A 27,611-nucleotide genomic window follows, 5' to 3' on the forward strand; every position below is an offset into this window, starting at 1 on the left:
CTTTGTGTGGGATTCAGGCAGACTGCTTTCTATTCATGGTCATATGTATGGCATTTCTCCCAAAAATTTCCTGCTCCACTTAACAGATCTGAGAGACATTGCCAAATTAGAATTTATCTGAAGCTTGATTATCTGAACTGGAATAAACTGGAATGTTTGGATTGCTTCTGGTCAATGATTAAATAGGATAGTATGCTGAATTGACTCATTGCCGTCACATAATGAAACACTAGAGTAGAAAATATATGTATGTATTTATATATTTGAGATTACATTGATTTACTACACTGGATATGGTTCAAAGGTATAGGAACACACCTCGTCATGAGTGTGTCCACACCACACCCACTACCAAAGCTCCCAGCACCCTCCACCAAAGTTCAGTGAGTCCCCTCCAAGCCTGTTCTCTGACCTTGTCTTCCCCCTTTGGTAGCCTAAATTTTACAGACAGATTTCTGAGTTATGTTATTTGTTTGGATCTGTTTGACCCTTTGTTTTGTTTCTCTGTTCTACATAAGTAAAGCCATTCATGATTTGCCTTTCCCGCTCTAACTTACTTTGCTTAGCAGTATCCCCATATCCCACGGTTGTGTCCACGTGGTTGCAAATGGCAAGAGTTCATCTTTTTGAGAGCTGTGTAGCATTCCATTGCACATGCATATATATATTTATATTCCATTGCGTGTGTGTGTGTGTGTGTGTATGTAGACCACATGTCCATTATCCATTCATCTCCCCTCAGACACTAAGGCTGTTTCCGCAACTTGGCTATTATAAATAGCACAAAAGAATGCGAATAATGCAAAGACATTAATCCAAAGGGACTACAGTATGAATTTTAAAAAGGAAGATGCCAAGATAATATATATGGTAAGACAAAACTTAAAAAAAAAATGTACATAGTAGTAGAGGAGAAAGCTGCCAAGCTGTGTAAACCGTAAGAGTAGGACTCAAGTAGGAGGTGGGGGAGTGGCTAAGGAAAGCCTTCCAAAGCAAAGGCATTTTTAAAGAGGCAAATAAATACGAAAATAACAGACCAGTTAAGGCTTAACAGAATTAACACTTTCAACCATACATTCATTTAACTACAAATGTTTTTAGAAAAGGAAATCTAGGGCCTCCCCTGGTGGCACAGCAGTATAGCACTGGGCTGCAAAGCTGCCTGCAGCCTCTGCAGGGCCGGTTTGATCCCCGGCCAATGGAGAGGGTCCCACATGGCGTGCAGACCTCTCCTGCCACCAGCTGCTCCCCTCAGCAGTGTACTTTGTCAGTCTGCCTGTTCTGTTCCCCGTTCTGTCTCTGGTGAATACTCTCACCCTCCTGTGCTTCTGACTGTACCCAGTGCTTGTATAAATAAATAAATAAATCTTAAAAAAAAAAAAAAAGAAAAGGAAATTTAACTCAATACTTTTACAACAGGCAAAGTTATACTGGTCTTAAGTTTCTTTCCATGTTGCTTTCTATTTTGCTGGAAGAAGGTGATTATAGGAGCAAATTCTTGCCATCATTTATTAAAATCTTCACATATTGGGAAAGAATATATTATTGCTATAGTAACTACCCTAGAATTTAATTCTGTTTACATGGAAAAAGTCAGAAACATGTGTGAATGTTATTAACTCAAATTGTTTTTGCCTCAACTGTGAAACACTAATCAACCTAATCATAGGAATAAAAATATTAATGCAGCTTTATAATATTGTACCTTGTTTCTTCAGTGAAACCATTCCTTCACTGCAGAAAGGATCAAATGTCCCATAATTTTTGTTCTCATTTTTGTGAACACTTAATAAAACTTCTATTATATTTTAAGTGTGTAGGATGTTTAAATTGGAGTAGAAAAAAAGACCTGCCTAAAATCAAATATAATCGCACTGCTTAAATTAAAAAACAACAACAACAACAACAACAACACAGAATGACAACAAACCAATTAGATTTGGGAAAGAGGGAGAGAAATGAAGATTAATATCTTAAAAATTATCTTTAAAAGTAGGCCATCACAGTAGGCATTATAGACATCTTTAGTTATAATTGCTTCATTTTTGTCTTAATGTGATTTAAAAAATGTTGCTAGTACTAGAGATGTAATTACTTGATCTTAAATAACTGTTGATGTAGCCACAAATATATGAGCTTAAACTGGTTAAACAACAAAATGCTAGTCTGCGTGTTTAGAGTTTAAATGGACATTTGATTATATTATTTGTAGCAAGTTGTTTACAGAATCATCTGTGAGCATACAGTTTTCATGCTATAGTGTGGGATGAGATATTGATCTTTCTATTGTCATTTTGAAACCCTAAATTCAATTGCTTGTTATTGCACATAGATTTTATTAATGCATCCCCAAGAGATAATTACTAATAATAAGCTATTGTCCAAAAGGATAGAAACAGATCGGTATTAGAAAACTGTACACAAAGAACTAATACATGTGAAAAACATTCAGTGAAAAAAAAGTAATATCAAAAACAAGTGAAACAATTTGCAAAATGAATTTCTTTATCTATAATTGGTAGGAGTGTGGAGTGATTTAACCTTTGTAAATCCATTGGGCAAATGTACAGAGTGTTAAGGATGGATGCGTCCTTTGGCTAAATAGTGATGCTCTTAGGAATCTATGCTAATGTTATAATAAGCCCTGTAAATAAAATTTATAAACAGGCACTGAACATGAGATTATTTTCAGTTGTAAACTATTGGAAATAGCTCAAACATGGAGAATAAGTTACAAGCTAAATAATTTAAGGTATAACCACAAAACAGATGAGTTTACATTAATTATACTTTGAAAAATTTTAATGGCATAAGATAGTAACAAAAGAAAGCCATACATTTAAGATAAATCCCATTCATGAATACGTGTAAGAATAATTATACTTACGCAGACAAGAAAGCTTTCTACAATATTTAGAAAACTGTCTAAATGGAAGCGCCTCAGTTTTTTCTTCTTCTTAATTCGATTTTATAATTTGCTATTTCCCCTTCCAACAAAGCTTAAAGGATGAAGTCCTTTTAGAGTGAGAAGAAAACCCACAGCAAAATTTAAGCGTCATTATAGTTTCAGAGAAGGCAAAAGAATTACGATGCACCCATTGGAAGGTGAGCCCTAAATTCTACCTGTTTGGCTGCACTCCAAGATAAGCCACAGCATCACCATTTTTCAATAATAAAAGGCTTTTTCGTGAGCCTTCTCTTTCAATAACTTTAAGCAACTAGTTGTCGAAATTCCTTCAGCAGCTCAGTAGCAGATACTGAATTCAAAGATGAAACATCTCCATGTTTTTACCGCTAATATTAAAAGTACTGGTGGGCCCTGTGGAAGGGCGCCCTAAGAGGAAATGTGGTGTACCTGGTTCTCCTTCTTCCGACCTCACTGCCCTCCTGCAATGCTGCTGAGAGTCATCTTTACCTTCAGGTCTGGCTCTAAGGCTGATTGTTTTCAAAAGTCCAGCAGCTGAGAAGATACCCTGGAGAAACAGTCACATCAGGTCGGTACCGTAACTTCAAACCACTTGTAAGAACTTGGCTTCACATCTAGCTTCCTGGTTTGGCTTATAACGAGATGCTTGCAAAGTAAGGGACTATTAATGATGCTAATTAAGACGTGTGAATATCTTTTAGATACTCCTCCTTGTTGCTTTCCAAGAGCCAGCTATGTTACCTAACACATTAATTGGTAATGATACCAGTGCATATCTTTCAACTACAAGGTCAGTTTTTAAAGCAGGGCTTTTATTATTAATGCGTTTTAAGTTCCTACACAGTCCACGTAGCAGTTCCATTAACAAACCTCTCTGTGGTTCCTCTTTAACCCCATTATAGGCATATTCCCTCCCACCCACCCCGGGCTGGTGTTGTACATTGGAATTTCTCAAGCCTTTTTTCCAGTCTTATATCTAATTTTTTCAAACCCTGTACATCCGGAACCTGCATGTTTAATTGCTTGCATTTGTAAGTAAGACCATGACTGGTCTTTGTGACTGGTCATACAGAACCAAAATGCCATTTATATGAAACCAGCGCTCCTCTACCAGCACGTCTGCCTAAAGTAAGTTTTATTTTGTGCCTCTCAAATAAAACTGAGTGGAGAAAACAAAAGAATCTAGAAGTGTAGGCCCTACTAATATAATGTCCTGCTTATTTATTTTGAATTCTAAAATGACTTGGATTAGTAGAGTTAGAGGAAAATTTTAGCACCACTAACTCATGTTACAGAAGAGAAAATGGAGGCTCAGGAGACAGCGCTGCTAGGAGCTGAGTGACCCTCTCAGATTCATCAAGGATTGAGGAGAGTCTACTGGGGCAGGGTCTCCCTCCCCACCCATGCCTGCTTCCTGCTCAAGCCCTTTTTACTCTCTTCTTGGTAGCAGTCAAAGATTCTGGCTTTCATGGCTTGATATACTTCTTCCCAGCATATGTGAAGTGCATATTATTCCTGTTCTATAATTGCACATCGTATAAACTTCCGTTGTGGGCACATGTGAAAGACTATTTGCTGAAGTATCAACCACTTAGGTATTCTTTCTCCCCTCCCAAATCTCTATAATAATTCCTTCGTTCTTCTCTGGCATTTGAAATTGCAGAAGAGAAGTCTGAGGGCTGCTTGAAATATTCCATTTAGAGGGGACTATTATTTCTCTCCCAACAGGAGATATTATTTAGGGTATTTTGTTTTCATATTTAAATATTATCTGCACATGTCTATATGAAATCCATTTTTATTCATTGTTACCTGAGCTCAGTCTCTGAGCAGGCTCTTCAATCCAAGAAAGTCATCACTGCTGAGAGCTTATTATTGCTTTAGATAAGTTTTGTCTTGTCTTTTTTCAAGCTCTTTTTTTTTTTTATACCAGGATACCTGTTTTCCCTCTATATTCCATATCTACCATCTTCTCTTACTATTTTGTTTCTATTTATCTTTTTTCTCCTGCATTCTGGGTAAACTGCTCAAATTTATGGTCCATGTTAGTGTTTCCATTTTCCACAGCATGTTCTTTACTGCTGCCAGCACCGATTCCAGTTTTATGATTGCTACTCCTCCTAACTCATGCAGCTTCTTCTGTTCTCAGCACAAGTCTCTTCTTATCCTTTTCTGATTATTCAGTTTCTGATTCATGGAGCTCATAAATTTTTCTATCATAGTGAAGATACAATGCAATTTACTACATTTAAAAATTCTTGTGAAATTATTTGCAGTGCTATTTTTCAGGATGATGCACCAATCATTCTACATTGTATTTTTGCATATCTCTTTTAAGACGAGGGAATGCATTTATAGTTCTTGTGCTTGTCAATGGAAAGAGCAGCTAGTTTATCCTGCTGTTCCCACTTACTGTTCAGGATCACTTAGTTGGACACTAATAGACTCAGGAAATTAATAGGAACCTCCTTGTCTCAGATGTAAACCTACAGGACAGATTGATAAGGTCAATGCTCAGCCCACTTTTCTGTGTCTGGCTCTGTGTTTTACATTCATACAGTAAAGACGAGGTTCCGGTATGCTTGAAAAGGCATATTTCATATGATGATGTTTCTTACACTCAAAACTAAATTCTGCAAAGCTGAACCAAATCACAGTAAGTGGAGATACACAGACATGGAGGCAGAATACATTTTAGGTGGTATTGTTGCTGGGAAGGTCATTGTTGCGTTAAGATCGTAGAGAAAGAAAACAATCATTTAGCTTTCTTCCAACTGCTCTGCTTGACTAATTGCACCTACGCTTCCCTGGGTCAGGCAGCACTGCCCATCTTCTTCCTATCCTGTTTTCTCCCCTGAAGTCTAATAAATAAATGGCTTCTAAGAAAACTTCTAATGGAGGGTGGGTGCAGATCATATACAGATGCCCTGAGCAGTGCAGGGAGTGAGCTCATTCTCAGGTTGGTACTTCAGTTTCAGAAATGCTGAGCCAAGAAGCAGGCGGGGGGAGGAGGGAGAGGAAGCAAAGCTCCAGCTGTCTTCATGGCGACAGGGAGCAGCCAGATCCAGAAGTGCTCCTGATCATGTCTGTCTATTCCTCTGCATTGGTTTGTGGTTGGTGGACTTTTTCCAAAGTTCTGGGAGTCAGTGAAATATAAGCCTTGGTGCTCTACTTTCTTAGAGAATTTTCATCCTTTCCGATTCTTCAAAAGTATTTTGGAAGAAGTGAGAAGAAGCTGCCTCGGGAGCTGTGAGCCACATGCCACGTTGGTTCTAATTTTAGTCCCGAATCACTCGATTCAGTTGTGCAGATAAATGAATTGTCACAAATCATTTACAGAACCAAATTGAGAACAAACCTCCCTTATCCTCACTTTACTAATCTGAATCAAATCTGCTCAGGGACAAATCTGATATCAGTTGTTTCTTCTTTAGTATGAAATCATGTCAATATGTTAACTTTCACCATATATTAATCTAAAGCTTACTTCTAATTAAGCAATGGCTCCAAATTAAAGGAATTCCAAGCATCAGTGCACAGGCAGGATTCTCTTTTGGGCTGGGGACCTTGTGGTAATTTAACCAGAGTCTGGACTGGGCAGTCTTGCTTTCCTATAAAGAGCCTAGCTCTGACATTTTAATGGGTTCAACCATTTTATCCACATGTGTGCATTTTAAATGCTTTTTAAATTCTGATCACAGATAGCAAAATAAATATAAAACAAATCTGTAAATCATACTAGCAAAAATTATGTGTTTCTTTTTTTTTTAAGATTTAATTGTTTATTTATGCATGAAAGAACTGGGCTGTAGGCCAGAGGTTCAAGGTGGTGAGAGGATTCACCTGAGACAGAGTGGGGAGTAAAACAGGTGGATCTACTGAAATACACTGCTGAGGGGAACAGCGGGGGAGACAGGAGAGGTCTGCTGTGCCATGTGGGTTGCTCCCTGGGTGGGAGCTATTTCATGTGGTCAGGCCACAGAGGTGATAGAACTGGGGACTTAACCCCTAGGCCACCAGGGATAACCCTGTGTGTGTTTCTTGACACTTGGATGGGCTTTGCATCTTGTTCGAGGGATGGCTAGATAAATTTATGCTGAGACCCTTGGTCCCAAGCAAGTTAGCAGTCACCCTGTTGGAAGACACCAGAAGCAGCTGGAGGAGACCAGGAGTGACGGCTCAGGTGGTATGATTTTCTGAATGCACTGAGTTCATGCCATAGGGAGGAAATGGAAAGAGTGAATGATAAAGTCACAATCCTCACAGGCAGGTGAAATCCAGGTAGAGAGATGCAAGCCACCTGCCCACATGCAGACAAGAAGGGGCCCTACTGCACAGCATCATGTGGTCCAGTTTCTAAGGGTAAACACTGGTTCAATTGCACTGGATGTGGACACTGCTATGTGATTGCAACACAGATGGAATAATTGGATTTCCTGGTGTGTAGGATAAAGAAGACGACACACTTGTTCTACTCTGTACAACTCAGATCTCAAGAGGAGCACTGGGCTCCATGCTGAGAGCTGCTCAGGAAAAGAACAAGGAGGCAGAATGTACAGGTCAGGTCCTTGGGAAGTAAGACCCTCGAGGCTGGTTGGGTAAGGAGGCGGTGAGGGCAGTCATGTTTGGGTAGCCATTTGCTGAAGATACTACTGAACTCGCCCATGCGCCATAGATAACTGAGCTAGATGACCTGTATAATACTTTAAAACTCTGAAATTCTAAGACTTTAGAATTAACTTATTGATCCAATAGTTTTTCTTCACTCTGCTTTCTACCAAGTAGGTTTTTCTGAAGAGAAAACATAGCAGTGAAACTGTCCAAACAGTATTTCTCAAAGTATAGTAATTCCCACTAAGTTGTCAAACTGGAGAGTTGGATAAGAAAAACATAACAAATGTTTCAGAATTTCCTGGTTGCAAAATTGCTAACTGTGGAGGACTGTATTTATTTGTTTGTTTGTTTTCTAGAAAGGAAGCTTTTATGTGTTCAAGCTATTTCATACATAGAAAGCACCATCTATCATTCAACTTCTCTTTTCCCTTCTTCCTGTCATTGTAAGAAAGAACTAACCCCAAATCTAAAGGGTATTTTGTGGATGATGCGTATTTTCAACACTCCACAAACCAAAGAACTGTTGCTAGCTACGTTTTCAATGCAGAAAAGCTGAAAACTGCCAATGCAAAACCACTCTTTCACGGCATCTTTTTCAGATGTGGAAAATATTTTGTGTATAGATTATGTAAGTGTTGCTGCTGATACTATGGTACCTGGAGCTCTGGTTGTTTTCAGTGTTTTATTTTCACAGAGGAAACAATTGTGTACATTTTCTATATGGATTCTAGATCATCCACACAGCCTTTATCTTTAATCTTACACATCTCAGGCTGATGAAAGGTGACTGTTACAGACCCTTAATCATGCTCCTCTTAACTCAAATATTGGGAAAACTCATTCTCGAGGATGCCAAACCAGTCATGCTTTTTTCGAATCCACATTCTACTTTTGAAATCTTGTAGATGGTGGTAAATTGCAGATAAGGAAGCCCTCTGCCAAGCACTCCTACAAATCAGGTCCTCTTGTTTTCTTATAATGTTGATGATAAAAAATGAAAAAACCCTGGTCACCATTGAAGGCAATAATCTTCCCCAACAACCTGATTTTCTTATACATTCTTTTATTTAAAAATCTCTGTTTCCAATAATCTATGGACAGCGTTATACGAGTCTATGGACAGCATTATATGAATCTGTGGACAGCATTATATGAAGACTTACTGACATCACTGAACTGGGGAAGACTGGTCCACCTGGGAAGTCCTGGGGTAGAAGTAAGCCCTCGCCACAGGTGTTCAGGTCTGACATTCTCTTTCCCAATACCTGATGGCACTTTAGCAATGTGGTTGGCAGCATGAGGTCATCCTCAAGGTGTCCTCCTAGTCCTCATCGCCAAAACCTGTGCATATGTCACCTTACGTGGCAGAAGAGACTTTGCCACTGTGATTAAGTGTCTGGCTTATGATGACATCATCATCCTGGTATATTATTCAGATAGGACTTCCTTAACCACTTATACCCTTGAAAATAGAGGACTTTCTCTGGCTGTGGTCATAGAAAGAGATTTGACAAAAGAAGCAGGGTTGAAGAAATACTGCGTGGCTGGCTTTGCAGTTGGAGGAAGCGGGTGAGAAACCAGAGAAAGTGAGCAGCATCTAGAGATGGGGATGGGTTTTCAAATAAGTGCAGCTGCTGTTGACATCTTGATTTTAGCTCCAAGAGACCCACATTAGACCTCTGACCTATGTGACTGCAGGATAATAAATTAGCACTGGCTTAGACCACCGTGTTTTTGGTAAATGTTATAACATCATTAAAGTCCACAATTAAAAGCAGTAGAACTGATTCATTAAAAACATGGAACTTAAGTGATTTACCCACAAAAGTGGCAACCTCTGCTACAGCTCAGACTTTCTCTTATCCCAGTTACACTTTCCACTTAGCAATTCTGGTCCTAATATTTTAGTACTTGGAAGAAAAGAATAATCAGCTTCTATCACTCCTTATTTAATTATTCTAACTGAAATTGATTTTCAAGGCATAATTTTGTACAGAATTTCCATCTACTGATACAAAAAAATTGAACATGTTGTTTGCAGAATAAAGTATTGCTGTAAGTTAGTCATTGCTTTCTTCATGCTGAAAAAATAGAGCTTAGTACTAATCTTTATTTTGTCTTACTCTGTCCTTTGCTACTTTTTATTATTATTATTATTTTAAAGATTTATTTATTTTTATACAAGAGCTGGGGTGCAGGCCAGAGATGCAGGGTGGTGAGAGGATTCACCAGAGACAGAGTGGGGAGCAGAACAGGCAGACAGACAGAAGACACTGCTGAGGGGAGCAGCGGGCCAGTCAGGAGAGGTCTGCAGGGCCATGTGGGTTTCTTCCTGGCTGGCTGGGATTGAACGCGCACTGCAGAGGCTGCATAAAGCTTCACAGCACTGCACTCAACCCGCTGTGCCACCGGGGAGGCCCTACTTTAATTTTTTTGACCTGTTATCGTCTACTTGTTTTTAGGTTTCCCACATGAGTTCTCCAAGGAGGTATCTATACTCATTTATCTTTCTAGTCCCAGGGTCTGACATTTCAAACTACTTAATAAAAGTTTTTAAGTAAATCATCAAATACATAATTTACTTACCAGGGCAATGCATTTAGTGATCCCTTCTTATGCTGGGCATAAGGAATTTACAAACAGATCAGAAATACTCTGTTCATCAAGAGCACACAGTCTGTGGGGGCACAGACACTTAACCAAGTAATCACAATGCAGCATGATGAAGTTGATTGGAAAATGGTCAAGAAACACAGAGGTGGGGAGTGGATACTCTCCTTGGGAATTCGGGGTCTCTATGATGAGGGATAACCCTGGAATAATCAACTGACTTTTACATTGTCACCCCACCAGGACTGCCCAAGAATTCTTTGTGACTGAAATCACTAACTTGATTGCCATCAACTTGGCCAACCAGGTCCTTTATTATCACTGATCATGGAAAACTGTCCACCTAGTTTCCCAGGGCTTCACAGAGTCAGGCACGAGGACCATGTCTGGGGTCAGGGAAATGCTGCTTCTTAGTGTTGAGATATTTCTTTCAGTTCCTTCAAATAGTTGCTGGGAAACTTAGCAAGCCAATGGTCTTTCAGCCTTTTTCCAACTGGGGATTTACCTTTGCTCTGGGTGTTTACCATCTTGCAAAGAGCTTGCATTCAAAGAGCATGGTTCTCACCCAGAGGGGTTGGGCCTGGATTGGGGAGTGTGTGTGTGTGTGTGTGTGTGTGTGTGTAGATTTTGCCCCCAGGGCACTTTTGGCACTGTATGGAGACATGTTCAACTGCCACAGCTAGGGGAGAGCTGCTGGCATCTAGTGGCATCTAGTGGTTGACACCAGAGATGCTGCCCCAAACCCTCCAGAACACAGGGCAGCCCCACACAACAAGGCTTTATCCACCCAGCGTCAATGTCAACAGTGCAGAGGTTTAGAAATCCTTTCCTGGGGCCACGTACTGTTACAGAAACAATAATCTTAGCATATTTTAAAATATGCATATATATTCATCAATATTCACTTATAAAACTAACATTGTAATTTAAGAAAATTGGCTTTCAGCTTCACTATGGGCTTTTCAACAAATCACCAATGTATTGGATTTTTACGTGTATTATGTCGCTTTAATATTACCTAGAAAGGGAGACACTGCTGCAGCCTAAACTCTCCAGGAGTTAAAGATCAAGTTCAGGACAATTTTTGGTGAAGACCTTTGCCAAGTGTTAGACATGCCCCCAGGCAAGAGGCTTATTGACTTCGATCTTGAACGCCTCTTCACAATATTTAACTTGTGACATTTTGCCAATTTCCAGAGCTTCTAAAAAAAAAAATGCTGCTAAAGAAAAACTTGCATTGCTAGCTCTGAACTAAGGAGTCCTAAGAAGAGGGGAGGACGAGGTAGTAAGGGTCTCTTTCTTTTTTATGATGTACACTTTGTAACAAGGGAGCTTCATTCCAGAATAAAATGTCAAACCCAAAGTGAAATACTATCTATAATAAATGAGGCTCCTTGTGATTAGTATGTAGCACATTTTCTCAGGTAATAAAGTCATTGTGTTTTGCGTGACTTTATTCTTTTAAGCAGAGGGAAGGGGGGTTGTTGGTATTTTGTGCTTTTTTTTGATGGGTTTCTTTCCATTCTTCTTATGCCAATTGTAATGTTTTATGATTATTCATGACTTAGACAATGGTGCTTTAGGCAGTCAATAGCAATTATGCTTGTTGAGAAGAACATATAATTCAAATTAGACTGATATAGATTTTTCCCCTTTACTTTAATGTTTAGTTACCCAGTAAGATTTAAACTGAGTATACAACATTTAATAAATGATTTTCACTAAAACCTAACTGACATTTTAAAGCAGTTTGGTTTTTCTTTTCTTTTCTTTTTTTTTTTTTTTGCTACAAAGGAATAAGATAAAATATTACTTTATTTAAAAGGTATATATCAGTGGAAATTAAATAGTTTCAGATTATTGGCTATATGATGCATTTATACCTGTGGCTTCAAAGTGATGACTTTGTACAATGGTCAGCTAGTGTGAAAAATCAGCCAGTGGTCAACATCTACTAACCCTTCTTAATGAACAAACATTTATACATGGTTTAGGTTTGTAACTTTCAAGGTTAACAATATTCAGGGTAAGATTTTGAATAAATATCTTCTATTAGTCTGATAGTAAATATTGGAGTAAATAGAACCATAAAAGTCAAATAAAAGAATATGCTAGGTGTTATGGACTGAATTCTGTCCCCCCCCAGATCCATTTACTAAAGCCCCAATGTGACTGTACTTGGAGACAGGGACTTTAGAGAAGTAATTACAGCTAAACAATGTCATTCGAGTGGGGCTGTAGTCCCACAGAACCGCTGACTCCCAGAAAAGAGGCGACACCAGGACCTCTCAGTGTGCATGCTCACAGAGGAACGGCCTGTGAGGACAGCAAGAGCTTCTAGCTGCAAGCCAGGATGAGGCCTTCCCAGAAATGGGGCCATGGTCTTGGGCTTCTGTCTCTGTCAGGAAATGAATTTCTGGTGGTGAAGCCCCAGCTGCGGCATTCTGCGTGGCAGCTTCAACAGACGACCCAGCTGGCCATCGCCAGGACCACCGAGTTCATCTTTCCACCAAGTTTCAGACTTTCCAGAATCTGCAAGGGTGGCCAGTGAGCTTTCAGAAAACCATGCGGTGCTCTCCTCTGAAAGCAGGACAGCAGCTAAGGAAGGCAGTGACCGTAGCCCGCGGTCCTGCTGGTTGTTCCTGGTGAAACATCATGTCTCCCTTCACCAAACACACACGGAGCATTTCCCCAGGAAGCACCGAGACTATCTAAGTCTATACAACCTTCGGAATAGCTGGCAGCTGAGACCTCCCTCCTGGATGTCCTGGAGCAGCATGATCTAGTGGTGAGACCACGGGCTTCCCGCCAGACGAAACTGAGTGTGCACACGGCTCCATCAGGGAGGGCCTAGGTGGCTGGGGCTGGTCCTCAGCTCCTCAGTCTCAAGGCCTTTATCGACAAAAGGGAATAATGACAATATAACATTAACCATTGGCACTAATAACATGGATCATTAGGATCTTGTGAAATTAGATATAATGACTATAAACATCCAACACAGACTCTAGCAACACAGCATTCATTCATTCAAGGGAAGTGGAAACTGTTACTGTGATGCTGAAGATGATGGATGAACATCTTTACACCAAAGAAGGCCAGAAGACACTATATCATTACTGGGTGTATTTGGGGGTCATTCCCAAAAGACTAGATTTGCATGCTCATCACAAAACCTTACATAATTTAGAAAAATTCGAAGAGCTGAGATACTTCAGTCCCTTGCATTCACCTGATCTGAACACATTTCGTGGAACTGTGAGCTCTTAGGACTTGGGGGGAGGCTAAGAATTTTCTTCATGTGTTTCTTTGGTTTTTGCCTTTGAATATATTTTTGTGACATACTTATAAAATGTACCTAGAATAAATTTGGTTTTACATGACAATGTAGTTTTCCCTCAGACTCATGTCTCAGAATGGTCAAGTGATGACAAAGGATTGGAATGTGGACTGATTTGGGCAGCAAATCCATCCAGGTTTGCAGGCATACTAGATAGGGGATAGAAGAAAGTAAGTGGTAAGTAAGGGGGAGGGGTGGGGAGGTGGGTAAATTTAGTAAATGGAGCATTTTTTTTGGTGAAGGATGGAAACCAAACCTTTGATGGTAAAGATAATGTAGCATATGCCATTGCTGATTTATAAGACTGCACCTGAGACCTATATAAAGTTATAAACAAAGGCCACATCAATAAAAAAGAAAAAGTGGTCAAGGATGACCCCATATTTCTCGGCCAGACCACTGGAAGAATAAAATTATCATAAACTGACATGAACAGAGTAGATTTTCAGTGTTCTCATCGCACAAAGAACAGGTAACTATATGAGGTGAGGGGTGTGTTAATGAATTTGGTGGTAGGAATCGTTTCAGATGTATATGTATATTAAACCATCATATTGCACCCCCTAACTAACTAACTTACTAAATAAATAAATATGATTTTTATTTGTCAATTTGATCTCAATAAAACTGGAACAAAATAAATACTCTTTGGTGGGGAAGGTTGGGGGAGGAAGACAAGGCTTCAGTTTTAGATGTGGCACATTCGATTCAAGTTCAAAAGTTACAAACGGTCAAGTCCTGCTGTTGCAAGGTGTAAAAGAGGGAAGAAAGACGAGCAGGAGGCAAATCTGCCAGGCCCATAGTCAGGCTGAGGAACTCAGACGTGACCCTAAACAATGGAGAGGAAATGGAAGCGTGTAATAAAGGCAGAAGAAGGTGCTTAGGCAATTAATTTACACCAGCATTTTCTTTGACACCAGACCATTAGCTTCTTGATGGCTTATATGATTTTTATCATTACTGTTATTTTATTTTGTTTGATAATCCCTAGGAAAGAGCCTTACCTACTGTTTTCACTTAACAGTTTCTATGAGAGAATAGATTTATGGACATAGATTCTTTCTGACCTGGTCAAACTATATAACTCTTATATTTCCTCACTCAAAGAACATCACAAATTATCTCAGAGGGGTATGGTAGGAATTAAATTCTCAATTTTATAACTTCACTTAATATTGTGAATGCATTCTTAAATGCTAGATGACAATAATCCCACCGACATGTCTCACCTAATTATAGATTGGGTTCTTGCGACACTGTGAGAGAAATTAGAGTTACAGAGGCAGACAACGGGGTGTGGACGGAGAAAATGGAATTGATCAGGACAGACTCAGGACGCAGGCACAACCTCTTAATTGCGCATTCCAGACACATGTGATAGGTTTTCACTCCTCAGGAGATAATGTGGGGATCTCGGAGAAATTCTGATGATATTTTCTTACTTGGAGTGATTCTAATGCATTTTGAAGAAATCAAATAATGGTTTATTAGTTCAATAAAAGGAATGATATGATATTCCATGTCACATGTTTGGTTTTTGGTCCTAGATGAGACTACTTTTTCCCACCTGGTGAAAAAAATACACATTTTAGAGCCACTAGTGAAAAAAATGGACAAACAGTATATTTATGAAGAGAAATAATCTACATTTGTATTTTTCACACATGTCCTTTCTAATGGATCATAAACTGAGATCACCAACAGTGCAGTATCACATTGTTAAAATAAGAATAGGCCATTGAAGAAGTTGAAGAAATATTAAATAAGAAGTATTATTTAGACTATATAAAAGATGCCAGGGGTTCATCTTTGTCTCTTCTGTCTATAAAAACAAATTTTATGAGTAAGAATTTCCTCAAGATATAGACTAATTGGTTACACACACACACTTATATTTGTATATTGCATCTATAAGTATATCATCTCTATCTTCATCTCTGAATTTATCTTCATCTCTATATTTATCTTCATCTCTTCATCTCTATCTTCATCTCTGTATTTATCCATATCACCCATACCTGTAGCCACATACATATCTGTTCAATTGTGGGGACAAATGAACACAAAACTTAAAGGACAGATCTGTAGGCTGGAAACTCAGACATGATTTCTATGCTGCAGTCTTGAGTCAGAATTTTCTCTTCTCCAGGAAACCTCAGCTTGTGTTTTTACACCTTCAACTGGTGTATGAAGCCCACCTAATCATTAAGGGTAATTACCTTTACTTTAAGTTAACTGATTGTGGATGCTAACTACCACTACAAAACATTTTTAGAGCAAAACCTAGACTAATGCTTAATAAAATTACTAGGTGCCAAACCCTAGTTAATTTGACGCATAAAACTACCCACCATACCTCAACTTCAGTAACTTAGTGACTCCCCATTGAATCTGAAACTAAATCCAATCTCCACAGCATGATAGTCATGGCCTTTCTTGATTTAACCACATATGTTCTTTCTTTTTAGTTTACTTTTCCAGATTGCTCACCATTTTTTTCTGCCCAGAGGCAGTACTTACACAATTCTGTTCTTTCACTCATATCAAAGTGTATGTTCCCTAATCCCCTGAGCGGTGATTCTAACTCATACTAGCTTAAAACATAGGAGTTGAATGGATTATAATATTTGCTTATAATTTTAGCTGACCATCTCTACCAAAGCTGTCCCTGGATATCATATATAACTTATTTGGGCTATCCTTGGACTGTGAGAAGGGATGTGGGGCAGAAACTATGGGACACATGGTATGGTGCCTGGGTCCATGCCTGCTCTTCCCTCACTCCCATGACATTGATAAATCCCAGAGAGAATCTGTCAAGTCAGCTTGGTCCTGCCGTGAAGAGCAAGGATGGGTCAAAGAGAAAGAATGACACAGAGACAGAAAAGTGACCAATACTATGAATAAGAAACACATGTATAAATCTTTAAGGTTTGGAGATTGTTTGTTACCTCAGAATAATCTACTCAAAACTGAAAAGCTGATCGATACAAGCAGGCATTCACATATTAGATGAATGAAAACACGAATGAATGGCTGAAGTTGAAGTTCTCTTTTGACATGCTCTTTCTTGCCAGTTTCTGTCTATTGGAAGTCCATACATCCCCCAAGAAATAGCACACTAGCCACCTCCAGCTATTTCCAATTATGATTGATGTAACTGTTCAAAAATCTCTTCTTCATTTAAGGTTCTTTCAATAGGTATTCAGAAGGAAAATGCTGGTCAAATAGAGACATTACAGTTTGTGTCTCTAAATATTTAATCCATCTTTGATTTCTAGTGACTTGTTTGTTTCCAAGTCAGTTGCTAGCTCCTCAACATTGTCTTCATTACACCTCCCATTCAACAATCACAGGATCACAGTAGGTGCAAGTTGTAGGTTTGAATATCAGAATATTTTGGGGAAATACTATGATGTTATCTAGATGTTGGCATCTGGATATTCTTCAGTGAACAGCCCAAGAGACTTGGGTTTAGTCAAAGGAAAGACATGAGAATGATATTGTAGTGAGTTGGCAGACAAATTCTAAAGTTAAACACAGGATCAAAAATTGGGGTACATGTTCCTTGATGAGAAAGCTCAGACATGACTCTGAGAGAAACTTCTACGCTTACATCCCAAGTGCCTGCCACTTTGCCTTCTGCCACTTACTCTTTGCCATAACCCATGACCAAAGGTCATTTCCAAACAGCCCTATTTTTACGTATGAGGACATTACCATTTAGAGAGGTTAATTTATCTTTCTATGAACACTCTTCTAGAAAGTGCAGGGGTCAGGAATGAAACACAGGAATATTTTAGTTCATATCTCAAGTTTTAGCCATTCTGCTTTCCTCAAGCAGAGATCTGGAAGGATCCTTTTGATTTGTAAGCTTTTCACACAGTGATTCCTCTCAACAAAAACCTTGTCTGAATCAACATGTTTGTTAAAGTAGCAAAAGGTGTTGCCCCTGCCCTAATCATTGGATTTAAAAGCAGGAGATGAAAGAAACAGTTTCCAGGACAATGTGCAAAAAGGCAATTCCATTGAGACAAGCTTTAGATTAGTGGTTGCTTAGGGGAGGGTGAGAGAATGTAGAGTAACTCGAAATAGGCAAGAGGGATCTTATTGGTGTAGTGAAGAATGTATAAAATTGGATTGTGGTGATGGTACAAAACTCCAAAAATTCGCTGAAATCATTGAACAGTACACTTAAAAGAGTAAATTTTATTAAAGTCATGTCAACAATAGAGGTGGTTAAAAAAAGGGTGTTCAAAATGCAAATGTGCATGTGTATATATTTTATCTCATATATATATACATAATATATGTACAAATATACATGTATCTATAATACATATATGTGCATATATTACATGTGTATATATGTTATAAATTTATCAATATATAGAATAAAATCAATAAACCAAATTTATATCCTTTTTTCCCAAAGCCATCTACACAGCAGCCTTTTTATTTCAATAATAAATATGGTAACGACAAATTATTTGTATTCAGTTCAAGTACAGCCCAATGTCTCCTTCGGCCTACTGTGTAGCTTATAAAGTTCACTTTTCTAAATGTTCTCCCTCTGACTTTTTTTGCCAGGTCAAACCCAGTTTCTCTATTTTAAGACAATGAATAAGTTTATTTTTCTGCATTATGAATCATGAATGCTGTTCCAATTATCTATGCTGATGAAAGTACAAGCAAACAGAGCACTTTATACCCTTCTCTAAATTCCATCTCCCATTTTATGCAGCGAAAGTGCTGCCTTGCAGAGAGAGCTCATAGAGAGAACCCATTCTGCTTTTGCTTTGTGCTCCACTGTCTGCCACATTCAATATTATTCAAAACTCACATCCAGGAAAATGCTCTTTGCTTCACTAGCTGACATTCTACCTATATTTTCAGTGATCTTTTTTCAAAATGTTTTGTATAGCAATGCCCCCCCACACACACACATACCGTCCCCCTCAATAAAATAGATAGATCTCTCTAGTCAGGCTAGTGTGAGCCAAAGGAGACTCAAAGACACCAGTACTTCTAATAATCTCACACTTCTTAAATTATGTCCCTTCAATATGTTCAATGGTAATGTAGAAGAAAAGGTTAAAGTTGTACAGACATAGTCAAAAACTTCTTTACCTCACCTCTGTTTTCTTGGCTCTGAGTTCAGATTTACATACCCCACTCGGCACAAAAATGCATTTAATACTTTAAAAGACTTTGCAGCTAATCTTACCAGTCCTTTATTTCTCTAAATGCAATTAAGTAATCAACTGCTGCTGTGGATCCTAACCATGGGGTAGTAACACTCAACCACCATTGACATAATAATATCTTCCTTCCAACTACTTGTCTCTTGAAGGGTTTCAACTCTCTTTCCCAATCTCCTTATGTTTCTGTCACGTCAGCCCTAAGAGAGGGGGACCCCCGATTGTTTTTCTTTGGATCTGGCTTTTACCTCAGCTCTAATTCTATTAGACCAGAGTTCTCTACAAACCAAATTCCATGTAAATCAAGTCTAAAGAAAGTAGAAAGGTGAGGTGAACTATACTAACTCATTGCCAAATTCCAATAAATCTTGATTGGATTTCTTATTTCCATGACTATGCTAAGTAGTGAAATTGCCAAAAAGCAATGAAAAAGGAAAGGAAATAAAAGCAAAGGATCTGGGAAGACAATCTATCCTCCAGTGGTTACTCTTGAGGCAAAGTACAATGTTTTCCTACTCTAAGGACTTGTGTTTATGCATCTATTGGTAATGCTTCATTCTCTCCAGGAGGTTGTTCACCAGTATAGGTTGAAAATAGGAATACACAATTGCCAATTATGAATGAAAATGACTTGGAACAAAACTGCCAAATTAAGCTATTGTCAGATTATGTTATATTCTGATATGTTTGTTCTCTTTATATACAAATATGACATCAGCTGGTTTGTTTTAAATATTAGCCATTTGTGACAAAATCCAAATGGTTTTCATTTTGTAACATTTTTCTTTCCTTGTATATTTCAAGTGCCATGTGGAGATTCATGTTTCATAATATGTTATAACAGATGTCAATATGATCCAGAACTGAAATGATACTTGGTTCCAAATCATTTAGTCCACTTCTTGGAGTTTCAGGTTGACCTAATCCAACAGATTCTGCAGATCAACTTGACTGCCTTGCAGACTCTAAACAGCTGACCCACTTATTTCTGTCAAAGGGAATGTTTAAAACCTGAGAACATGTAATGTGCTGCTAAGTGAAATTAGAAAGAGCTGGTTCTCTAACCCAGTGGATGTATTTGAGGTCTTTCCACTGGTTTAGCATTTCAGTTGTGATTCTGAGTTCTTATGTATTCCTACTGAACCAAAACCTGCCGGCTGCCTATCCACTGTTTAGTTATGTGAAAAGATAAACCTTGGGTCATAAAAGGTACTTTCTTCCCATTTTCATTTTAAGGGAGAATGCAAGGAACAAAAAAATTCTGGAAATAATTAATACTTGTTTTCATTTGGGGTAATGTTCTCATTTATTTAAAAAAAATATTCTTTACTCTTTAAAATAATGTTCCTGATGCCTTGCAAACAGATTACAAAAGGACAGGAATCAAATCGCAAAATCAATTCTATATGTCAATCAAAGCTTTTAAAAATATAGTTTCATGATAAACTATGCACTAGCATCATTGTAATCTAGAAATAATCATTAAAAAAACAAATTATGATTTAAAAAAATCAAGTAATTCTTAGGAAAAAACAATGAAGGAAGAAATTTGGTGCCAGAGCTATTAAGAGTCACACACCCAGATATTTCAGTAAACACATCTGTTCATGTATTTCTCAATTTATCAAAGGCTGAACTTTTTAAGTAATATAATGGGAAGAGGCAGGAAGTATGCACTAGGATTCCCAGGTCTTTTAAACATGCAATTTAAGGCATTTCTTTCCAGCAATCATTTTCTGTCATTGCCTGCTGAGCAATCTGGAGTGAGACTCCCTTTGCTTGGATACTGTTTTTATGTCTGTAGATAACAAAGATCTCTTTTCTCAGCATATTTCAGAACGCCCTAAGTAGAAGTGTATAATATGAAGTACTTCTTATGTATCAGACTCAAAGACAGTGATTGGATGCTGATATTTTTGGAATGCAGGTCAACTCAGTATTGAAAAATAAACATTTTTCCAATGGAGGGAAAAGAAACCTTTGTAGCACTGACAAATAATCTAGTGGAAATAAGGAATTGAGGCAAGTCAGCATCTTCCCCATTACTTTATGCTAATAAAGAATGATAAACAGATTCCTTTTAAATATTGAATGTCACATTCACATATTCTTCAAAGAGTTGAAGGTACATCATAGACTCCAAAAGCAGCATAAGGAAAATGAAAATCACCAAATACAAAATAGAACTTTTATAACAGAGAGAAAAATTAATTTAATTTTAAAAATCATAAATTTCAAATGGGGGGAATATTGGAAAAAGATAAAATTTCTCACTGAGTGTTCCTTTTATTTTGTATCTGTTTGAAAGTGCTGTAACAAATAATTTTAATGACATGAATATCTCACACAGATTAAACCAAATATTCTATGGAAAAAAATGGCAATGAAAGGCATGAAAAGATAATTCAAAAAAATAAGAAAAATCGTCAATAAGCATAAAAATATTAAGCCCTGCTGATAATGACAATTATATAAATTTAACAAATTCTTTCCCTTTATTGGCAAACAAAGGCAAATTTTACATAATATGCATTATTTTGCACGTGGGAATATACAAATTTGCATTCATTACTAGAGAAACATAAACCTTAAAATTTGTTTCTTGGAAATTTGCAATATTTATTAAACAGATTTATGTTTATTTCTTCTATCCCAGAAAATCAATTTCCAGATATTTCTTCTAAGGATATAATTGTCAAACTGCTCAAATAGGCTTGAAGTCTGTTCATCACAGTTTTGTTTATATTAGAGATAAGCCAATCTAAAGAAATTTAGATTAGTAATTAGAATATTTTTTTCATGATTTGGAAGACTATATGAGTGAGAAAAACAGGTTATAGTAATGTCTGAAGAATAATATATATAACATACATATTATAGCATATGTGTTTACATATAATGTAGAGCAATGTTATACAGAATTCTATCTTAAATACAGGCTGTGTATAAATATACATTATATATATATGTGTCTTTATATGGAGAGAGAGAGATGCCTAAATAGTAGGATGGGAATAGGAAAACATTTTTGCCTAGTGGGTTTGTAGTCACCAAAATTGTCAAATATTTCTGCAAAAGATCAGAATACCTGTGTAACAAAGTACACTCATAAATGAAATTGAAAGTTTCTTACATGGCACATTTGATTATCTACTCTTAGAATGCTGATAACATACCATGGCATTTTGACCATCCCTTGAAGAATTCTGCAGGATTGCAGACAGAAAAAGACTTGGTACCAGCTGCCTAAGGAGAGGATATAAACGTGGCACTGCTCATTCTGATTCTAGAACATACACACCCTTTTAGTTCTCCCCCTCGCCAAGAAGCTATTAGCTCTCCTTATGTTACCTGCATGTTAGTTTCCACCTTACTTGCGGTGGTCCATGTGCTAAGTATAAGTTAGGAGGTTATACTAGATGTTCTCTATTTAATCTAGGTTACTCGGAATAGACAGATAGTCCTGGGGGTTTCATTTGTATGTAGTGAATTAAATAATACAGACTTTGGAAATAATTGCCTTGAAAACTGTTTACTTGTTCTTTCATTGGGAAGCTATAAGGACTAAATATTTATGTCTCTCCCAAATTCAGATCTTGATCCCCAGCCCTACTGTGACAGTATTTGGAGATGGGGCTTCGGGGAGGTATTAGTGTTAGATGAGATCATGTGAGTGGGGCCTTGTGCTATGAGATTAGAACCCATAGAAGAACAGACACAAGAGAGTTTGCTCCCCACCCACATAGGCAGGAAGGAGAGGTCCTGTGAACACTCAGCCAGCCAGCAGGAGGGAGTCTCCTGCAGGGCAATAGAAGAGGCATCAGAATGAGCCCTTCTTTGTGGGCACCCTGATCTTCCACTTCCCAGGTCCCAGCCTGTGAGAAAAAGATTACTGTTGTTCAACTGACTGGCCCGTGGGGGTCAGAGGCAGTCCCCCCTTAGAAAGTGGGGTATGAGAGTAGAAACCACCAGGACTGTGAAGGAAAAGAGTGAGAGAGGATCAGGGAGAGGAGCACCTCACCTTTCTCTCTCTGCCCCCAGGAGACCATTGCAGGTAAAAGCCTTCCTTTCCTGAGTGGAAGCAGCAGCTGCAGACAAAGCTTGCTTATCATTTTTCCCCTTTGTAGACCTGACCCCAAATTTGACCTCCCTCTAAGATTCACAGGAGTCATGGCTCAGAGATAAAGAAAATCAAAGGAAGAACTTAAGAAGTGAGCGGGGCATTGGGAGGACTGTGGCGCAGGCTATGAGCTCATTGGTGGTATGTGTGTGGGGTTCACGCACATCTGAAGAGGCGTGAACCTGTACCTCTAAATCACATACAGCGTGGAAACCAATGTTACCTCATAAAAATGAATACAATTAAAAATATATGAAGCAAGGAAGTTAAGGAAAAGTTTATGTTAGTGCAGCTACAATGGTAAGGGCTAGAGCAGAGATAGAAGGACCAACTGGTAAACCCACTTTGCTGTTTCAGGGAAGCTGTAAAAATGGTGATAAAGAGCTGGAGCTACACCCACAGCCTTGGAGTTCTCCAGAAAGTTCCTCCCTGGGTGTGTGTCTGAGGAGTGTGCTTTTTACTCTGGAACCTTGCCTGGCTGCCCTCAACAGCATCGTCCTGTAGCTAATCAATTGCAACAAACTCTGTGAGCTTAGAGCTTAGTCCCCATCCTGGCATCTACTCAGCAGCCCAAAACAAAACCAATCTGGTAGGAACACGCTAAAGAGCACCAGAGGGTGGGGGTCTGGTAGCCTTGAGCTTGTTGAAAGTACACCACAGGGGGTGAATTGAGTGTGGGGTCCTGCACACTGACCCCTCTCCCCTCTCTCGGCCTCTAGCTTACCTTCCAGGGAGTCTCCATCCTTCCTAGTCTGACCTGCGGGAAGTTGCTCCCTATTTCCATTTCCTCCTCCATGTCTGGTCAAAGTGTGTTCCCTCCTCCACACCTGGGCTGCGTGCGCTAGTTGGGGTTATTTCATAAGGTGATCACGTTATGTGCTGTGTTGAGGGGACTGAATGCATTTACTATGTAGGCAGTAAGTAATATTTAATCAAGGGCCTGTAGGTTTTGACAATACAATTCCACTAAAATTATGCAATTTCTAGGCCAGTCAGGAATTAATTTTTAAGTATTTTTTTAAGATTTATTTATTTATCCATACAAGAACTGGGGTACAGGCCAGATGCGCTGGAGGGAAGGATTCACCAGAGACAGAGTGGGGAACAGAACAGGCAGACTGATGAAATACACTGCTGAGGGGAGCAGCGGGCGAGTCAGGAGAGGTCTGCTGCGCCATGTGGGACCCTCGCCAGCCAGCTGGGATCGAACCAGCGCTGCAGAGGCTGTGGACAGCTTCACAGCGTGGCGCTCAACTGCCTGTGCCACCAGAGGAGGCCCAATTTTTAAGTATTTTTTAAAAAATAATATTGGTTTATGCATTACATATGTCTTAGGGGCACATCATTATAAATCAGCATCTGTAGAAAACTACATTAAGTTCACCATGAAAGACATTTTTATTAAGTAATAGTGGCCTTTTTCAATGCCATGAAGTGTTTGATTAAAGTTAGTTAACACACAGTGAGTCTTCTATTCCTTTTCAAAAAAGACTCCAAAGGAACTGATTTGCCTTGTGGTCTGATGCCTAGATAGTATGTCTGTTTTAAAAGGTGTTTTGCATTTTTTTTTTTTTACAACATCACGATGATTTATTTTTTTTTAAAGATTTATTTATTTATTTATTTATTTATTTATACATACAAGCACTGGGTATAGTCAGAAGCGCGGGAGGGTGAGAGGATTCACCAGAGCCAGAGCAGGGAGCAGAGCAGGCAGAAGGACCGAAGTACACTGCTGAGGGGAGCAGCGGGCGGCAGGAGAGGTCTGCGCTCCATGTGGGACCCTCCTCTGGTGGCCGGGGGAGGAGCTGGGGATCGAACCAGCGCTGCAGAGGCTGTGGGCAGTTTCATAACCCAACCTTCAACCACTGTGCCACCGGGGAGGCCCAACATCATGATGCTTTAAATAACTAATGATCCCATTGCATCTTGTATCTAATATATTTACTGGAAGTTTTGGGGGAGTTGATCAGTCATCAGATGATTTATAAGTTGACCCAATGTCAGAACAGTGCTTCTAATAACATTTCTTTTTTTTTTTTTAAAGATTTATTTTTATACAACACAGGGGGTACAGGCCAGAGGTACAGGAGGGTGAGAGGATTCACCAGAGACAGAGTAGGGAGCAGAACAGGCAGAAGGACTGAGGTACACTGCTGAGGGGAGCAGTAGGCAAGACATGCCTCAAAGTGGTTCAGTTTTCTTCTCCTCAGCCAAGTTGGTGGTGAGGGAGGGGGTTGTCCAGACACCTTTTTAAGTAGAAAGTATCTCTTTCTTGCAGCGAAGGCATGTGGGTCAGTCTGAAGAAAGCTCTAGAAGACAGAGCTCATGACACATGCCCCGCCATGTGGGTATCTCCCTGGCCGGCCGGGAATTGAACTGGTGCTGCAGAAGCTGCAGAAAGCTTCACAGCGCTGCGCTCAACCCACTGCACCACCAGAGAGGCCCTCTACTAACATTTCTGCAATGAAGTTTTAAATACCAAATATCTCAAAAGGCTTTTAGATAATACTCTAGCAATTCAAAGAATGACTAAGAAATTTTGTAGGGTTCTTGTATTGCATATGTGTGTGTTCTGATTTCTCCAACTCTTTCAGAGCCTGCTACAATTCTTCAAATCCACCATGACATTTAACTCAGAGCTACACACAGGAATGTGTTAAATGTATAAACATTCAAAAACTCGTCTCAGTGTATCACTTACTTTTCTTTGCTATTGTTGCACCCTTTCTCAAAGTCAGTATCTGATCATTAAAAATATTTTCATTTTTAGCCAAGTTTGTGTACTGACTTACAAAAATAGAGTAAATACATATTATTTAAATATAATCTTTAAAAATGGAAACGAAATATTCATGACAATGATAAACAAGGTTGTAAACTCCTACAATCGCCTCTATTCTGACAAGGTCTATTTTTATTTTTATGTTTTGCTTTAAAGTATTTGCTTTCCTGGATTTTCCTAATTCACTGTCTTTGTTCTTTATCTTTTGTATGCTCAGCTGAATGCATAGTTATGAGCTCTGTCTTCCAGAGTTTTCTTCAGACTGACCCACATGTCTTCGCTGCAGGAAAGAGGTACTTTCTACTTAAAAAGGTGTCTGGACGCCCCCCCGCCCCCAACTTGGCTGAGCAGAAGAAAACTGAACCACTTTGGGTGGGCTTGGCTCACCCTGTAGCTGAATTACATGCGGAAGAAAAATGCCTGCAACTCCTCCAGTTTGGAAATGCCTCAAATGACCCATGGAGAGGTAGGTGGGGCCGAGGGAAGTTTTCTCAAAAGGAATTAGGGCATAAACAATGTAATGATGATGATGACTCTCCCTGCCTTTTTGCACAAATTACTCTAGAGGGAGAAATATAGAGGGGTTGCAAAAGAGTATGGGTTTAAAGTGGAATGTCCATTGCCCATATCTGAGTTGAGTCATAACTACGGGTTGTTGTTTTTTTTTTTTTTTTTCCAGAGTAACTAACTAGGCTAATTGCAAAGTCTTCAACCTTCATGGACTAAATAATACATACATTCAAAGTTCTGAGAAATTAAAGAATATAAATGTGTTCTTTAAAAAAATTTCTTTTTCTCCTTTAGAAAAGGGCGGGAAGGAAGCAATATAGAGAGTTATAAAAATGACTAAGCAAACGAGTATTTAAAGTCAAGGAATGGAAAGCATTTTGATTCTATTTCTGCTTGATTTTTAACGTGACTTTTGGCAAATTCCCTAAATTCTCTGCCTCAATTTTGTCATTTAAAACATGAGGATAATGATCTTTCTCAGAAGATAATAGACAATTTATACTTGCTTAACTAATATTAGTCAAGCAACTTATGACAAAAAAGGCATTATTATTTAACACTAAAGTATGTTCAAATTGATGAAATCTATTGGAAATGATCCTACCTGTAGAATCTGTAGGTATTCAGCAAAGTATTATTTAATGCCCATAGAGCAAGTACAGAACTTTCAGCTCTTAATCACTCCCTACAGAGGGCTAAAGGTGACCACCTTGTGACTCATCTAAAATCCAACCTCACACTGGGAATTTGAGGTTGAATTGGAGGCCAGGGAGGGAGAATCATTGATTTTCACAAATTAATTTCATATGCAAAATTTAAATGACTTTAAAATATTAAGAGGAGTGCTTTGCTCCTGGGCCATTCACTGATTTTATTTGGTATCTTATACACTGCTACCCCTCAAAACTATAAAGCAAAAAAATAAAGGGGTGCTTATGTCTTTGGAGCACAGCCTTCATGAATGAGATTAGTGTGCATATAAGAAAGACCCAAGAAATCTCCCTCACTCCTATGATGTGAGGACTTGGGAAGAATTAGGGAGTCGCAGCCCAGAGAGTCCTCACCCAGCCATGCTGGCATCCTGATCTGTCACTTTCAGACCCTAGAAGCATAAGAAGTATATTTCTGTTGATTATACAATTCTCAGTGTCTGGTATTTTTTTTATACCAGTTGGAATGAAGGTAAAGGACTAAGATAGTTACTTATTGGTAGTAGAACTTCTCAGAGATTATCCATTACTCAATCTTTCCTGGTCTGTAGAGTAGCAATGTTGACATCTGTAACCACATCATTTGACAAAAGAACCAGTGAATAATCTATATTCTTAAATGTCTTGCTCAACTGGAATCCTTCCTTAGGAAAGGCTGTCTTATGGCTTTTGGCAGCTGTGGTGGTAACTTCCATATAGACCATAAGAAAGCAGGTATTTCATTGATGGAACTTCTGGAGCATGAAGCTATTATCACACACTCAGAAATATGCTAGCAAAAAATACTGAAGCGTC

This window comes from Talpa europaea (genome assembly GCF_964194135.1).
Source record: "Talpa europaea genome assembly, chromosome: 2".
In the NCBI taxonomy this organism is placed as follows: domain Eukaryota; kingdom Metazoa; phylum Chordata; class Mammalia; order Eulipotyphla; family Talpidae; genus Talpa; species Talpa europaea.